The sequence below is a fragment of the Typopeltis vanoorti genome, chromosome 19 (genome assembly GCF_054136105.1).
Source record: "Typopeltis vanoorti isolate ZY-2024b chromosome 19, IOZ_Tvanoo_1.0, whole genome shotgun sequence".
Classification (NCBI taxonomy): domain Eukaryota; kingdom Metazoa; phylum Arthropoda; class Arachnida; order Uropygi; family Thelyphonidae; genus Typopeltis; species Typopeltis vanoorti.
The window spans coordinates 15903690-15922374 of record NC_143567.1 but is presented as its reverse complement, the minus strand read 5'-3'; the positions used below and the strand labels follow the sequence as shown (position 1 = coordinate 15922374).

The 18685-nt window shown below is 36.8% G+C and overlaps 1 protein-coding gene across 1 annotated transcript in view; it reads left to right on the top strand.

Moving 5' to 3' along the window:
• The window catches only part of LOC150095877 (uncharacterized), a 710412-nt gene that overhangs the window by 269929 nt on the left and 421798 nt on the right, over positions 1-18685 (top strand). The window lies entirely within an intron of this gene.

Sequence of the window (18685 nt, the reverse complement as noted above, 5' to 3'; positions counted from 1 at the left end):
TTCTGCTGACATATCATTCGTAATTCTTGCTTTCTGCCTCATCTCGTCAGTATAATACATGGGTAACACACTGACTGCCTTTCCTGTCATGCTGTTCTCTTTTATCCTTCTCAACAACCTCCTGATATTGAGTCCTACATTCTTCATGTTCCAAGTCAAATCATTTGTTCCCACTACCAACTTTTGCTGGCTTACTGATGATGTCCACCACACCTCTAATGATTTAATCCTTGTGCAGTGCCATTTGTGAGTCTTTCAACCAACATCATTCATTGCTTTTTTCTTCACTCTTTCATACATATCTGCAATTCTGTTCATTTCAGTCTGCTTCCACTTAATTTCTCACCTCATCCTCACCAACTCAGCTTTCAAATCTTGCATCATTTTTTCGTGATCTTTACTGTTGCTTTCTTATCATCAGTCACACAAGCTTGTTTACTGTTGACCCCATTTGCCATGTTACTGTTAATTGTAATCTGTTTTTTAATGTCCTTATTGCACACTTTACTGTTAATTGTAATCTGTTTTTTAATGTCCTTATTGCACACTTTACTGTCAATTGCACTCTTTTCTTCATTATCAATTTCATGCACTTTCTTCAGCATTTGCACAATCTTTCCCAAAAACAACTGTTTCAGTTACAATGCCATGTTCCCTACTCACCTCTGATTTAAACAAGCCTTACAGTCCATCAGAATATCGCATTTTTTGTATACCCACATTTGCTCCTTTCTCTTATTTAGCTCCTCCACGTACACATCTGCAGTATCTTCCCACACATACATATGGCATCATAGCATTCTGGAAAATTCCATGCCATTCACTTTATTTTCATTTGCACTGACCTATGTAACAGTCTACATTTCACCACTATTTTGTACCAGAGTGGTAACAAGAAACAATGAATTTGAAGTAATAGACTAGGAATTTACCCTAACACCTTGTTTCACATTTGCCTATTACACAGTAACACTCAAAGTAAAATTAGAGAATATTGTTTTCATAATAAATATAAAATAAAATACTTGTCTTTTCACAACACATGATAACTGATGTTCATTACTCATCCTTTGATGACTGCCTTCATAGTGGTTTTTTTTTTTTTTTGAGTGGACTAAATATTGATCAGCTTCTATGGTGTAGGATAGATGCTGAATGACTATGAAACTTGTGAACAAAATATAGGATGCATGCTTATTCTGGCACACAAATTTTGAGCACTTTTGTCAGCCAAAATATCATCAGTATCCAAGCTATCAATGTTCTGATATCTTTCTTGCCAAAGATCAGAATAAGCTTGTAGTCAGTACTTTTGGTATTGTGATTGTAATTTGGCTTGGTTTGTGCAGGAATGATGCCAGGAAATTAGTATTATCTTTGAATAACATTAGGACAGTACATTCCAGATGAGAGAGAGAAAGAGAATGAGACAGAGGCAAGTTTCCTACATTTTTTCCTTTAAAAGTTTGAATTTAGATGCTGATTTCTGTTTTTCTTTGAATCTGTTGCAAGATATAATATCGGCAGGGTATGAAAGCTGGAATTTTTGTTTTGAGCCACCCCTGGTATTATTATAATTATTACATAACACCTCCATAGAATCCCAGGACTGATCTCAGGAAGCTGCTCAACACTGCAGAGTCTATTTCATAAATGTATTTTTGTGAGTTAATTTGTGTATTTTCTAGCTAGTTTGCCTATTTTGGATGAGGAAAAATCCAAGATTCCATTGATTCTAAGAAATCAATCCGAGTAGCAAGATCAAAATCTTGCTACTCGATGCTATTTTTTTTTTTTTTTTCTCTAACTGCCTTGCTGCATGCATCTACAGAGAGAGAGAATTGGAATTCATTCAGGCTTCATTCCAGTTATTTATTCAAAACAAATGAGTAAATCAAGGAATCAAAAACAGTAACAGATCATGGAAAGAATCAGTATAAATCATGAAGGTCATTGCATTTCATACTGTTGCAGTACCAGTTGGAATTTCGTACCACAGTAGTATCCATAATTTGTCCTTAAATCCAATTTTTAAATCCATAAATATGGGGGGGGGGGTATTACCATTTAATAAAAAAAAAAAAAATCCAAAAAATATTGAAACCAGTAAACTCCCCCCCCCCCCTCCCCACAACAAGGATTACTCTAAATCCATCACCATACCCTATATCTGAGGCATTTCGGAAAAAATTACAAAAATCCTAAAAAAAACATAACTTAACTTCTTGTTACAGACCATATAAAAAATGGCATCCCTTATCCGCTCTACTAAAGACCAACATCTCCCCCCCTCCCTAGACCTATGTGGTGTATACCAGGTCCCTTGCAGCTGTAAACTGTCCTACTTTGGCCAAACAGGCAGGACAGCAAATATCAGAATTTCAGAGCACAAGGACTACATCCGGTTTCGCCATTTCAGCCACTCTGGTCTTGCTGACCACGTGCTGGATACCTGCCATAGAATACGGTTGAAGAAAGCCATGATAATACACTGTAATAAATACAAATATGAAAGGCTTTTCATGGAATCAGCTTCAGCCCTAAGAAACAATCCAAACCTTAACAAATTTGGCTGCATGAGACTGCCTCAAATTTGGGAAACCTACATCAGAAGACCTTCAGCCCTATCACCCAAGAATACCAACATTGCCCACTAGGGGGCACCATTAGGACTTTAGGAGAAATAATAGCTTCTTGCTTCTTCCTCACTTACTGTTTGTTGTGCCTACGTGCACGTGTCTTGTTCTTAAGTTTCTTGAAAATGGCAACGTGACGTTGCCGAAATATTGAAGTATATTAAAATTTATTTTAATGTATATCCTAGTTGACGTTGTAATTTCCTTAAATTATTTAGTAAAAAATGCATAACCAACGTCTAAGCCTTTCCACGAGAATTAAGTAGCAGAAATGTTTTACTTGTTCTATAGGTTCTCTATTCAGATTTATGCAGTTGATATTTTCAATGCTTTTCTGCTGTTTTCATTATCTTTGCCTTGTTATTGCTGACCTTCATCCTATATCTATTACAACAGTTATTCAATTTAGTCAGGGAATCTTACATACTTATAGCAGATTTATTTAGAAGTATAACATCATCTGCATAAAGCAAAGAGCTGAGATTAACATTTCTGATTTTGATATTAGGTTTAATACCACTTTCCTTCATAATGTGATCCATATAGATAACAAATAACAGAGGGGATAATGTACATCTTTGTCTGACACCAGATTTAACATTAAACCATCTTCGTGTAATTCCTTCAATTCTAACTGCTGACTTACAACTCAAATAAAGACTAAGTATTGCTTGATATAATGCCCCACCGACACCATACAACTATCTATAAGTTCATCAGCTTTTTTCTCATTCACAGAAAGCATACGAAAATGGCTAACTGTTCAGCCAATTTCATAGTCAGTGTTACTACCTTATTGTTCTGCATGTATTTCAAGAATTTTGCATCTTGAATTCAGTTCAATTTCTGATTAGTCAGATCAAGTACTCCATACCTGAACTGAAGTATGGAGTTTTAATCCTTGAAATGTGTAAAAGCATCTGTGGAAATGCTTGAAAATGTAATCTTCTGATCATACCTTCTGAATCATGCAGTGGTTACAGTATATAATTCAGACAGCATCGTTGAAGTTTGTTATTATTATAATGTAACACCTCCAGTGAGTCCAAAGACTCATCGAGGGAGGGCAACACTTTAAAACTCTCTGTCTCCAACTACAACGAACCGCAACTATCATCATCATCATCTACACCAATGCCATCCACCACCCACCACCACTAATATTTTCACAGATAATCACAAATATCCATGCCCATGGTGGGATTCGAACCCGCAACCTTTTGGCTGGAGAGCAGATACGCTAACCACTCGGCCAACCAGGCCGGTGGATGATTGGAACTGGGATTTGAACCTGCAGCCTTTTGGCTGGAGAGCAGATATGCTAACCACTCAGCCAACCATGCCAGCTGGATACTGGATGATTAGAGTAGAGCTCTTATAGTACCATCTATAAAAAAACAAAATAAAACTGAATGTGAGAATTATAGACAAATTTCCTTAGTCAGTGTTACAAGTAAGAATTATGCAAGACTGCTTGAGAAGATACTAAGAAAAATTGCACAAGAGAAACTAGGAGAAGAACAAGTTAGATTCAGGCCAATTGGGGATTGTCAGGATCATATTTAAGACAAATAATACTAGGGAAATCATGCAAATATAACATCTGTATATTCTCATGGATCTGTATTTAAGTTTTGTAGAATCTTAGAAATTACTCTAACAAGGTACCAAGGGGACATTTATTCTAAATTTCAGAATGGTATGGATAGTCATTTGATAGCTTGGTTACAGGATAGGTTGACTTATAGGAGTCAGTGAGTTGTGTATTTCGGGTGCAGTGTCCTGTGAAAAGGGTGTTAAGTAGTACCATAGGATTCTGTGCTGGGATCCATGTTATTTAATTTATATATCAATTATATAGTTCAAGGTGTGAGAGGAGATATTCTATTAATTTGTTTGCTGATAATGCCCAAAGCACTAACCTATTCAAATCCTCTCATTATTAGAGGATTTGAATAGGTTAGTGCTTTGGGCTGAAGAATGGGGATGTCATTTCAGTTTTGCTAAATGTAAAGTTATGCACTATGGCTGAAGATCAAATGTGGTTTAGAATATTAGAGGAACTTTGTTTCAGAAGGTAGATGAGGCAAGGCATCTGGAGATTTTGGTGCGGTTTGGGGAATACAAAGGGTTATACCCAGAAAATTGCTGCTATAATATGAAGAACTCGGACATGCACATAGATAAGGAAGTGATAGTTTGACTGTATAATGAAATAATTAAGCCTCTGGATTTCTGTGCACAGATCTGCTGGCTATATTGGCAATAAGGAAACATTGGAGAGAGAGTGCAGAGGCAAATGACTAAGATTTTCTCAAGACTTAGAGTTTGGCAGATAGAAGGAAGAGGGACGATATTGAGACTTGGTGAGAGGAACCTATCAGATAGATACAGGGGAATTATTGCATAGGATAATGGGTGATGCAGTTGATGCAAGAATGAGAGGAGTCATACCTGGAAATTGTACAAAGGTTATGTGAGGAAGGAAGTGAAGAGGAGATTTTTGCTTAGTGGGTGGTGAACGAGTGGAATGCATTATCAAGATAGGTGGTATATACTCTAAGATTTAATGTATTCAAGTCAATGAATACAGTTACTGTGTGTGCTGACCTCCTGTGATGAGCTTTTGGATTCCATGGAGGCTTGTAACTAATACTAAAGTGCTACATTTATATAGGACCTTATACAGAGCAGAACACAGACTATATTTAAGTTACATACTTCATATTTAAGTTGTAAATCAGCAGTTAACATTGAAACAGGAAGATTGATGTGAAATCATGTGTAAGATAACGGTGCACATACAATATTATTCATCATGTTATGAAGGAAAGTGGTATTTGACTTAATATCAAAATTGGAGATGTTAATATCATGTCTTTGTGTGATGATGATATTATTTATTATATCATCATCAAAAAGAAAAAGAAATTCTCTCTGCAATCTCTTCGAGACCATCTACATGGTGGAGATATGTTGACGATATCTTCATCATATGGCAAGACAGCTTAGATAACCTAAAATCGTTTGTGGATAAAATCAACTCAATACATAGCAAGATAAAATTCACTCTGGAAGTGGAAAACAACAACCAACTGCATTTTTTAGATATCTTGATAAAAAAACAACCTAACAGTGTCAAATTATCCATTTACAGAAAGCCCACAGATACTGGAAGATATCTTCATTATACTTCAAACCATCACAAGACACACAAACTGAGCATTATCCACATGTTGAAACATAGAGTCAAAAAGTTTATATCAGAAGAGGAGGATACACAGAATGAACTCTCACTAATAGCCAACACATTATCACAAAATGGATATCCTCAAAACATCATCAAAAAATATCTATACAATGACAACCCCAGACAAGAAGAATCCCACTGTCAGCACATTTCTACTGTAGTGTTACCTTTCATCAAGTCAATTTCTTATCAAATAGCAAGAATACTAAGAGCCCATAACATCAGAGTGGTCTTCAAACCAACCACCAACATCAGACAAGTTTTAGGATCCCCAAAAGATAAAGTGTCATTCTACAAATATCCAGGAGTATATTACATTCCCTGTTCCTGTGGTCTTGCCTACATTGGACAAACTTCACGAAGTTTAGAAATTAGACAAAAAGAAGATGTTGGTGATGTAAACCACAACAGAAGCATCTCTTCCGTATTAGCACATCATTTCTGTACGTCTAACCCACGATAGATTGGCAAAACAGCTACATGTCATATCTCAATGACGGCTACAGGCATCGTTTATTTAAGGAAGCCACAATAGTGTCAATAACCGGCGGAAACCTCAACAGAAATCAGGGTGTAATTCTAAACAGTTCGTGGAAAAACTTGATCCTCTCTCTCAATCAATCTGAACTACAGCTAGCCAGTAATCACATTACACGTCTACAACGCATGCGTGATAATGAATAAGAACAATAAGTCCTCTCTGTCACGCGAAACGTGTAACCATAGCTACTAGTTGGTTTACAACGTTTTTTATGTTCCTTTCAATTTGCATTTACTAGTTTTCATATCTCCGTAAACACCTTGTAAAAGCCAGACGGTTTGCTGGCGAAATTGGTAGGTTTTAATATAAGTTTTATTGTAAACTGGTCTGTATTAATAAAATTGTATTTCTATTATTAAACGACCAAATATGTATAATTTAAATTATTTATTATTATTATTAGTATTTTCTTAGACATCTCTCTCTCTCTCTCTCTCTGGAGGCAGAGACACATTATGAGAGATACATATTAGCTATTATTCCCACAGTACCAATCATACTTCTCCTTGAATTCATTCTTTGATGAAGCAGTGACAACCTACTCAGGCAACCCATTCTGTCCAACCCTTCAAGCAAAAAATCTAGTCATTGCACCCTTTCCAACTACACTCTTACAATTTTCAGGAATACCCCCCTCCTTTTTTTTCTGCCATGTGTCAAAACAAGTCTTCTTGTTTCTCGTACCACTCACAAGCTTGCCAACCTGGAAACATTACTTTTCTTCAACTCCTTCTTAATGATGATTCTCATTCATTTAATCCCTACCTAATTTATTCTCCTGACTATGGGTTTAAAATCTTATGCTGCTTTCTTCAAAGATCCCCAGGCTACCTCCCATGCACTGCTGATGTCTTTCAGTAACTAGGTGTTTTATAAATGTGTGGTAGATATAATGATACTTAAAAAACAATTTAACACATGTAAGGGATATTAAAATGTATTAACAGCGCCTATATTTTTTGCTCACTGTAACATGAACATGATTCAGGAAGGGAGCAAAAGAATTGGTTTCAAAATATTAATACAAGAAACAATCAAACAGCATGAGTTATACTTTCACATGTCTCAGTTGCAGCTAAGTAAACAGGAGAAAATAGTATTAAAGTTCAAGGGAAAAACCAGGTATAGTTGTTTAATTCAACAATCAAAGGCTAACAGCATTTGAACTTTGTGCTGCTCTATATTTGAGCATTTCTTGTTGAATATCATTTGCTTCTTCTGCATTTCAAGATTTTGATGACTGTTCTACCTAAAATATCAATGTACATTCCTCATCATGTGCCTCTTGAATATTTTCTATAATCAATCTGTCGCTTCTTGTTTCATTTAACAGCCTTTCAAAATAGTTACACCAGACGTGTAGAATAGTTTACTTTCACTTTTTCTTATCACCTTTTGAATCTCTGATTCATTTTATAGTACTCTTTTATCCTTTTCTAAGTTTTTTTTGGTAGCCTCCAGAACTCTTTACCACCTTTCTGATATACACATACCAACCACTTAATTAGAAACCTTTATTCAGATGTAAGTAAACATCACTTACTCAGCATAAATACTTGGACCATATGTTCTATGCAACTATATAAGAATGCTACTGATCAGTAATCGTCAGTAGTGGTGATCACAATATGAAAAACAAAGGATCTTTCAGAGTTTAATAAAGGATTTATTGTGTGTGCCCGTCATGGCTGGATTTTGAAATCAATGGAGCTGACTGGTTTCTCAAAACGTGAGATATCCTGGATGTTTCAGCGGAAAAATAACTCACATTGATAGTTAAGAGGCTTAACTGTTGTCCTAAGACACTCTGTCAGGAACTTTATCACCATCATCTGAAAATGCTTATATGGACAAATGGAACTTCCTGTGTGCAGCAATTGACCAAAGCTTTTAATAAAGACTGGTCCTGACCCATATGTCACCGAACTATGCACAAGGAATTGAAGAGGATCGGTATTGGCAATCACATGCCTATACAGAAACCACTGATTTCTGTGAAGAACTGGAAAACTCATCTACAGTGGTGTCAGGAACAACATGACTGGACACCGGAAGATTGGGGAAAAAAATCATATGGTCTGACCAATCATGGTACACTTTGTTATGTACCCATGGTTGTCAGAGAGTTTGGCAAGAGCTCCATGAATCAATGAACCCAGCTTGCCTTGTAAACAAACTCAAAGTTCTGGAGGTGGTGTCATGGTGTGGGGCATGTTCTGTTGGTATACAAAACGGATCTACTGATATTCTGGATCAGGTGTCCTTCAAAGAATATCTGAACATTGTTGCCATTCAAGTTCATCCTGCAATGTTGACTTATTATCTAGCAGGTGATGGTCGTTTCATGGATAACATTTCTACTGTCCATTGCACATTGTCCATTGAACATTGTCCAGTGTTCAGTGAGAATGACAGTGACTTCCACCATCTTCCCTGGCCACCACAAAGCCTGGATCTGAACTCCATTGAGAATGTATAGGACATGTCATTAAAACAGATCTGGGAGCAAAGTCCTCTTCTGTCAAATCTGAGCCAGTTAAAGGACTGTCTGGTGAATGCATGTAGATGTTGATGCAATTCAGCACCCTGTGAAAACTGTGCCAAACTGAATATATGCTGTAATTTGGGCTAAAGGAGATCAACATGGTATTAAATAAAAATTTAAGTTAAAGATGCCAAGAAACTATATTCTTGGTTTCATCCTTTATCCATGTGTAAGCAAACAAAGTTTGCACATGAAGTAACTTCATGACTGGGCTATTTGTATATAGGAGCTAATAACGTCATCAGTTGCCTTAGTATTCCATAATGCAAGGCACATATCCTTACAGACATGTATATAATGCTATAGGAAAGGCCACTACTCAGACCAGTTTCGATTTGTATTGAGGTCTCATCAGCGGGGTCGGACCGAGAAGAGGTCTGACTTCATTACTGCATTATTTCATACCAAGGTTGAAGTAATGCAGAAGTCATATTGCACACAACTTTACCACATGCTTCCCTGGCTAATCACTTATTGTTCTTTTTATAGTTTGCCACTGGATCTCCAAGGTTTGATTCTTGTCTACAACCCCCCCCCCTTTTTTTTATTTAAATAATATTTGTATAACTGTGTCTATAGTTCAATGAAATCAGCTGAACTTTGTTTATTTTTATCCTGCTTAAAACTAAATGGTGATCACTTCTACTTCAAATCTCCTGTATATACTTATGTTGCTGTCAATAATCACATAGTCAGTGAGACTTTTCTGATTTCTTGTGTCTTCTCTTCATGTGAATTTGTGCACATCTCTGTGTTGGAGCATAGTTTTAGTAATTAATACTCAATATCTTGAATACAAAGTCATATATACCTTTATATATGAATAACAGTAGTATATAAAAAAGGTATGTAAGAAAGGTTATAGTAGCTCATCAAGTATAGGTAAACATAGTGATCATAACAATTGTAATAATAGAAATAGGACATCTCTGTTACAGGAAGGAAAGAAAGAATGCTTATTCATATAATCAAAAATTAAATTAGCTTGATGGTTTTTTTTTTTTTTTTTTCACTACTGGTCATGCCAGTGAGTAACATGTGATCAAATCATTGTTTCTCTAGCTTACGGTTTGAAATGTAATGCAGCTTGTATTGTATATTTATGTATGCTCCAGATGATGATCTTGATATGAACATCGAAACACCGGGATAATAAAAAGAGTTATTCTAACATGGGTGTAGAATCCATAATTTCAAAAAACGAATAGTGATCAGTATTGTGAGGAAAGCAAAATTAGATTAAGAGAGAGAGCATCATCTGAGTAGATGAAATGAAATCTCAAGGAGATTATCATATCTTCTTTTGCTACTTGGCGATAAAAGGGAAAATGACTACAGAAGAATAAATTTAATGAATGCTGATGATAGGGAGGCCAAAGAAGCAGACATAGTTTGATATGAGGTCATATCAAAACCTTGTAAAGAGGCACTACAACTTCCTTATTCTTGCATGTTAGTATTCAGTAGCATAGCATTGCAATTATCCTCCGAGTTGTGTTTGCAGTTTTTGCTGTATGACCCTGAACTTCAATTTCATGTCAACTAAAGCATAAGATCCCTAGCCTGGTCAGTTTCTTCTAATCAAATAATAATATGACATTGAACTGATAGCTATTTTCACATGCTCATTGTCCCACCATATTCAAATTATTCTGCAAGTGCTGTATGTCAGTTGCATTCCTGATTATCGTGCCTATCTTTGCATCATAAGCAAATGGCTATGTCGCCTGTTAAATCCTTCCAAGCATCATTAATTCAAAGACTGAATAATAGTGGATCAAGGACTGATGCATGGAGTACACCACTAGTGTTCTCCATGCATCAGTTTTTGATATCTGTTACTCATCCATCACTTTTTGATATCTGTTACTCGTCCATCACTTTTTGATATCTGTTACTCAGCCATCCTCTTATACAAACTAGTCATTCCAGTCCCATATCCACCAACTTATATAAGCCTTCCATGCAGAATCCTGACAAAAGCTTTAGCAAAGACCAAAAGTAGTTTCCATTCCCATTGTTTAACTCAGCCATGACATTATTATAAAATGTGAGCTAGATACTTAAACATGATCTCCCCTTAGTAAACCCATACTGTACATTGCAAATTCATGACTTATTTTTAATGGTATTCACAACACCAAACAAACTATTTTATCAAAAGATATTTTATTAACTGCTTATATTTTGCTGAATAACAAATCAGCATCATCAGAGCACAACACAGCTTGTATATGCGACCTTGAGTAAGTGAAACGATACAATTGTAAGGACAAAAGATCTAAAGTCCTATTTTGGTGCCCTCTAATGTTGTAAAAGAATAAATAAAAAATAAAATAAAATAAAATTACAGCTATGTGGGAGTTGCTCTTAGGGAGATAATAGTCTCCCAAATTTTTGGCAAATTAATGCAACCATATTTGTTCAGGTTGGGAGAATTCTTCATAGCCATGGTTGACTCAAAAAATAATCTTTCAGATCTGTAATGACTTCTAAATAGCACATTCATTTTCTTCCATCTAATCCTGTGTGAAGGGGGCATCCAAAGTGTGGTATGTCAGTCCTGACTTGCCATAATAATAGTAGCAAATGTATTTTTTTATGTTCTTCTAGGCGGATGTTAACTGATCTTTCTGTTTGCCCATAGTAGACCAAGTCACAGTCACAGGGAACTTCATTCACTCCAGGGTGTGCTAGAGGGTGAAGTTTATCTTTAGGCGAGTGGATCAGAGTTGCTAGTTTAACATGAGGTTTGAATGTGGTGCAAAGGTCATGTTTCATCAGTACTTTGGCTATCTTTTCTGATGTACCTCTGACATAGGTTAGAATTTGTTGCATTGGTGAGTACATTGGAGCCTCAGATTGTGAGCAGTTGATGATATCTCTCAGTAGCATATACTGACTAGTATCAAATGTAAAGGGTGCAGTATTTTTAGGAAAAATAGATAAGATTGCAGGCAAAGACAGGAGAGAAGATGGGTATCACCTGTCCTTAATAACCCACTAGACAGAATGTCATGTTGGATCAGTTGTCGCCTGGACAAACAAGCACTATGCCATCTCTTGGAGACACCAGGAGAGATGATGAAAAATGTGATACTAGGGACAATGAGTTTTCAAATATAAAGATATTTAAGTGTGAATTTCATCTGCGCAGCACATTTATGATCAAAATGTGGAATGTTAGATCATTATATCAATATTGTCAGCTCAAGATTCTGCAGTGATAGTCCATCATTGGTGTGTGTATATATATATATATATATATATATATATATATATATATATATATGAGACAAGATTTGGTGTTCATAGCAAAATCAAAAATAGTTACAAAATATGGTTGAGATACTAATAAAAAATGTTAGAATTATGGCTTAGTATTAAATGCAGCTAAAATCAAGTATATGGTAATAAGCCAAAAACAGCAACAAAATTCAAATTTTAGCGTATCAACAGGATTCATTCAAAATGTAAAAGTTTATAATTATTTAGGAGTAACAATTACAGAAGATGGAACAACAGTTATGGAAATAAAATCCAGAATATCTAAGGCAAAAGAAGCATTTTGGAATAATAAATTACTAATGACCTCTGGATAAATAAACAGACTAAAATAGGAATAATAAAATCCTGTGTATGGTCAACATTGTCTTATGGATGTGTGACGTAGACATATACAAAATCCATATTCAGGAAATTGCAGACCTTAGAGATGTGGTGCTATAGGAGAGCACTGAACATTTCTTGTTATGAGAAAAAAAAAACTAATGAAGAGGTATTGAAGTTAATGGGAACCAAAAGAGTACTCATGGAAGACCACACTGGAGGGAAAATTAGAGGGAATAAGATCTCCTGGTAGACGAAATGTCTACCAGGAGATCTTATTCCCTCTAATTATTTAAGTATTTTTCCAGTGAGCCCTGTTTGTTGAAAGCTGCCAAAAATCTTCCAGTTTAATCTGGTATACAAGGTGCTGCCCAAAAGTTCAGGAAATTTGAATAGCTTATGCGAACTGGTTCTAGAACAACCTTCTGCCACTATAATGGGCAAGAAGTACTCTGTGATTTACTATGCCAACAGTTGGCAAGCTGAGATGCTGTGTTCATGGGTTACATGTGTTTTTGTAGCATTGTGTTCTAGGGGTTTGGTGATTTTCTTCTCCAACTGAAATGGCAGAGTTTAAGAAGCAAAGTAGCTGCATAAAATTTTGCTTCGACCTAAAAAAAAAAGCTACAGCAGCTAGCTGAGACAAAGCAGCAGTTATTGCAATGAAAGTTGCTAGATTCACTGCAGCTGAAAAGCGCACATCAGGTTCACAGCAATGTCAAGTCAATGTTGATTTTTTTTTTTTCGACATCCAAAGTATTGTTCACAAGGAATACCCCCCCCCCTCCACACACACACACCAGTTAAACTGGCAATGGCAAGTTCTCCTGTGAGGTTTGAAGTGGCTTAGGGAGAGCATTCAGTGCTAATGTCCAGATAAATGGAAGACAATGACTGCTGTGCTTTTGGAAGCATTGTCATTCCTTACCCATTTGCCTGAACTCACCCCTGTGACTTTTTCCTATTCTCTAAGATGAAATTCAAGCTGAAAAAGCCCTATGTGGAAAAAAGTGTCCAGACACCAGTTCTGTTTAGACAATACTACATTTATTGCAAAATCAATAAAGAGTTGGCTCACCTTTGGTAACAATTACATTGTGCACTCTCCTAGCACACTTTCAATGAGGTGTTGGTAACTAGTCAGAGGTATATTTTTCCGTTCCTCATGCAAAGCAGTGATTAGTTCAGACACAGAAGTTGGACGTGTCATTCTAACCTGAATCTGATGTTCAGGTTCATCTCAAAGGACCTCTATAGGATTGAAGCCAGGGCTTGCCACTCCAAATTCTGTATACCCATATCCTCAAACCGTGTAAACAATGTGGCATGCTTTATGGCATGGTGCATTGTGCTGAAACAAGAATAGCCTGTCTCTATAAAACTGGTAAAGAGTAGGCAGTGTGGTGTTGTCTCCTGGTACTTCATGGCATTCATGTTTCCATCCACAACCACTAATAGTCCAAGTCCATACCACAAGAAACATCCCTAGATCATGACACTGCCACCAACAAATTTAACAGTTGGGATGACACATGCTGGTAGATACTGTTCACCTGGCATACCCACACCCAGCATCAACCATTGCATTTAAAAACAGTGTTGCATGATTCGTCTCTCCATACCACTCATTTCTGCTGACCTGGGGTCCATTGGTGATGATCTTTACACCAAGCAAGTTGCTTACTCGCATTCATACAAGTTATTAACAGTTTCTATGCAGCAGCTTGGCCATGGAAATTTAACATTCAGTTCCTTAAAAACGTGCTCACACTCATCCTTGTTGACCCCTGCAATTTCTTGGTGATGATTTTTGCAGAGGAATGATGCCACTCACGAACAACATGTTTCAGAGTTCTCTTGTCTCTTTCTGTCAATTTATGTGGCCTTTTTGGTAGTCAAAAGTCCCTCACATTTCCACTTACTAATGTCTTGAACAGTTGACTGTGGGTGTTGCAATTTTTATGCAATCACACGCATGGGCAGGTTGCTGATATGGCACTCTATAATAACACCTATTTGGAAGGTAATAAGCTCAACACACATGGCCATATATCACAAGTAGGCAGCAATATACAGTACTGTACTGTGCTGTATGATGTCTGAGGAGCTCACCTGCTGTTTTAAAGGAATTCTGGCACATGTGATCTATTGCACATTCACATGAGAACTTTCAAGGATGCAGGAAATCATGGAAAAACTGCTGGGATCAGTGTATACATACTGACGGGGATTGCTTTGTAGAAGATGGTGGAAACTAGGAGTTAGGTAAATATTTTTATTTATTTTATTTTATTTTTTATAGTCATATTTGCTGAACTTGTGGGTAGCACCTCATATTTCTTATTTTCCATGTAAAAACAGTCACAGACTTCCTCAATTGACTGTAAAATAAACCTCATTATAGCGGCGAGTGGAAGTAGCTTAACCTTCTCATAACTTCTCATAACAAAAAATGAAGAAAGCCATCAGTCAGAATAAAATGCAACTCAAAGATTAAGAGGTCTATGTATCCTTAATCATGTTAAGATGTAAGTGAAAGCCATATGGTTAACTTCTTCTTGAGCATTGAAGATGGAGCATTTTTTTTATGGCCTTATTGATGAAAGTACCACCAAAACCATTATATTGAAACGTATAATAGATTTTATGTGTTTTATTTCATATTGTTATGAAGTGACTGTAGAACAAAGAGTGAGCTTTATGCCAGATTTTGACATGAATAATGGTGAGATAGAGTAATGGTCTCAAACTTTCTGAATTTCTATTTCAAATTTTTCTAGTTTAGAAACCTTCCTGTGACACATATCCAGCTCATTCTTAAGGGCTTCATTTTCTCTTGAGAGAAGTTCTATCATCTGTGTTGTCTGTGAAGATTCATTTTCTGAATCAATATCTGTAGCTGCTCTGCCATGTGTTTTAGGTCTTCGATTTAGATTTAACTTGATTCCTCCATCCTCTAACTTGCTATTAAGGCCAACAAGAGTAAGGTCTGGATGGGAACGTGATATAAAAACTATCTAGTGGATGCAATGTCTAAGTGTATTCCAAGAGTGAGAAGGTTAAATAAGGTAGGTGTGAGATGGATGAATAAAGAGATTAAGCATGCGATACAGAGAAAGAGGGCATTGTGGAGGCAGCATAAGAGAAGTGAAAATAACCTATTCCATGAGGTCTAGAAAGACCAGGCAAGGAGGGTGACTTCGTTGGTGAGGGTAGCTAAAGAGAGGTATGAACAGCAGTTAGCTAATGAAGCAAAAAAAAATCCAAAGGAGCTCTTTCGATATGTAGCTAGCAAAAGAAAGAATGATTATGGAAGGAAGACATTGATAGGAGAAAATGATATAAAGACAGCTGTTGCAGAATGTGTGGTGGAGATACTTAATGAGCAATTCATAAAGGTCTTTCAATCTTGTGAATGTGACTTCATGGAGAGATTGAGAGTAGTAGATGATGGGGAAGGAGACTGACTGTAAGTGAGCAAAAGGTGTATGGAGAGTTGAGTAAACTAGATGTTAATAAGGCTGTGGGACTTGATAATATATCGCCATGTGTTATGAAGGAATGTGCCAGGGAGTTGACACCTGTCTTGACATATTTTTTTAATATGAGTCTTGCACTTGGTCAACTCCCTGAGGAGTGGAAGGAGGGCAAGATTGTGCCACTTCATAAAGGAGGTGAACGAACTCAAGCATCAAACTATAGGCCTATCTGTGTATCAGATGTTGTGGTTAAGTTGTTGGAGAAGCTTGTGAGAACTAGGATCCAGAGTTGGGTTAACAAGAATGGTATTATCTTTGATGGACAGCATGGATTTGCTAAAGGGAGGTCATGTTTTAGTAATCTACTTACTTATTACAATAAAGTGACTGCTTCCTTGGGCAGAGGAGAAGGATACACAGTATAATATACTTGGATTTCACAAAGACTTTTGATAGAGTACCTCGTGATAAATTGATAGTCAAACTAGAGCAGATGGGGTTGGATATTAGATTAGTGCATTGGATTGGAGACTGGCTATCTGATAGGTATCAACAAGTTGTGTATGGGGGACCGATATCCAGGAAAAGGAAAGTCACTAGTGGACTTATGACCTTGTTGAAGAGTAGTGATGATGTTGTGGCCTTATAAGAAGACTTGAATAAATTGAGTGATTGGGCACGGAAATGGAGGTGCGAGTTCAATGTTGCAAAATGTAAGGTTTTGATATTTGGAAAACAAAGATGGGATGCAGAATTTATGCTTGGTGAGGATATATTGTTGGAGGCGGAAGAAATAAGAGATCTGGGGATGATAGTGGATAAGGATCTGAAATTTAGGGGTCACATAGCCAAAATTGTGAAGACAACACAAAGACTTCTGGGAATGATGCCGAGGACATTGACGTGTAGAAGTAAGGAGATTCTTGTTCGGTTGTATAAGGCTTTGATTAGGCCACACATGGATTATTGTGCCCAGATTTGATTACCTGGTTTTCAGAAGGATGAAGAGATGTTGGAAGGGGGTCCAAAGGCGATTGACTAAGGTAGTTTCTGATCTCTGGAATGTCGAGTATGTGGAAAGATTGAGAAGATGCAACTTGCAGAGTCTGGTGGACAGGAGAAAGAGGGGAAATATGATAGAGACCTACAAGTTATTAAGGGGTTGTTATAGGATCAGTGCTGGAGAGATTCTACAGAAAATAGTGGGAGATTGGGGAGAACCAGAGGTCATCCCTGGAAACTGTATAAAGAGGGTGTGAGTAGAGGAGTGAGAAGCAGGTTTTTTTTGTGCAGAGTTGTGAATGATTGGAATGCCTTGGCTGAGAGTGTGGTGTCTGCAAGGAGTTTGAATGTGTTCAAGGTGCAGTACGATGAGCAGTGTGTGTGATAAAAGGACCTCCCAGATGAGTCTTTGACTCCATGAGGTCTTGGGGTAATAATAATAATAATAATAAACTGCCCTGCTTATTGGGTACTGAAATTCATCTCCCACCTATAGTCAATCATAAACATCAATCCACAGTGGGATTTGAACCTAGAGTTTTTTGTTGGTTAAAGAAAATATGCTAACTATTCTCCAACCAGGCTGGAAAAGTAATATTAATATATATTTATCTTGCCTTGTAATGTTATTACATCTCATCAGTCTTGTCTTGAATTGTAAATACATTTTGTTAGCCATTAATCTATAACATAGTGAAGGGCTTAGTAAAGGGTGTTTCAAAAAGAATGACCTGATTTCATTCATTTGTAATCACATTCATTTGTGGTTCGTGGTTGCAGAGATATACAATTTTCAAATTGGACATTCTTTTTGAAACACCCTGTATAACTTTGCTTGAAAATTTTTCATGAAACAGTTAGCCAGTGCTGTGATAGGGTGAAACAGGATTTCCCATAGCTGTCCCTTGTATTTTTTTGTATATTTTGACGGATGAAATATCTCAAATTAATTAAAAATTGAAGAACTTGATAACATTGGACTGAAAATATTGTTTAAGTAAACTCAATCAATATGTCCCCAATTTTTGCTGGCGCATGGTGCATGAAAACCATTTGAGGTACAAGCTTCCAGTCACAGTCTGTAGGTGTGCAGTAGTCTGTACTCACAGTAAAAAAAGGCACAAGCCACAAACCCTTAATTTGATATGTTTAAAATTGGTTGACATCTTTGTTAAAAGATCTTGTATGCTGTATGCTAAATATTTCTATAAGAGCAACTGAATTCTTACTCTCTCATCTACTTAAATGCTGCATATAGATGCAATTTATAAAGAAATTATGTCAAGTTCTAGAACAGGAAATTTTATGCCTAAACCCTATAGGAGAGCCTCCATAGCTCAGTCGGTATAGACGAAGCCCTTTGGTCAGAAAAATCTGGGTTCGATTCCCGTCCATGATGGGGGGGGGCAGGTTTACCCAGAAATTCGGATTTTTCATCCCTCAGAACAGGCAAAACTGTCCCCGTGAACACACACAGATCTACAGTCAAAAATATATAGGGAATTTATCCTCTGCACTTAGTTCTTGGGCCCCTGTGCAGTATTAGCCCCAGTGTTGTGTTATGGATAGATCCATTATTGCAAACTTTCAATATGAAGATGCTACCTGAGAAGAAGAAACCCT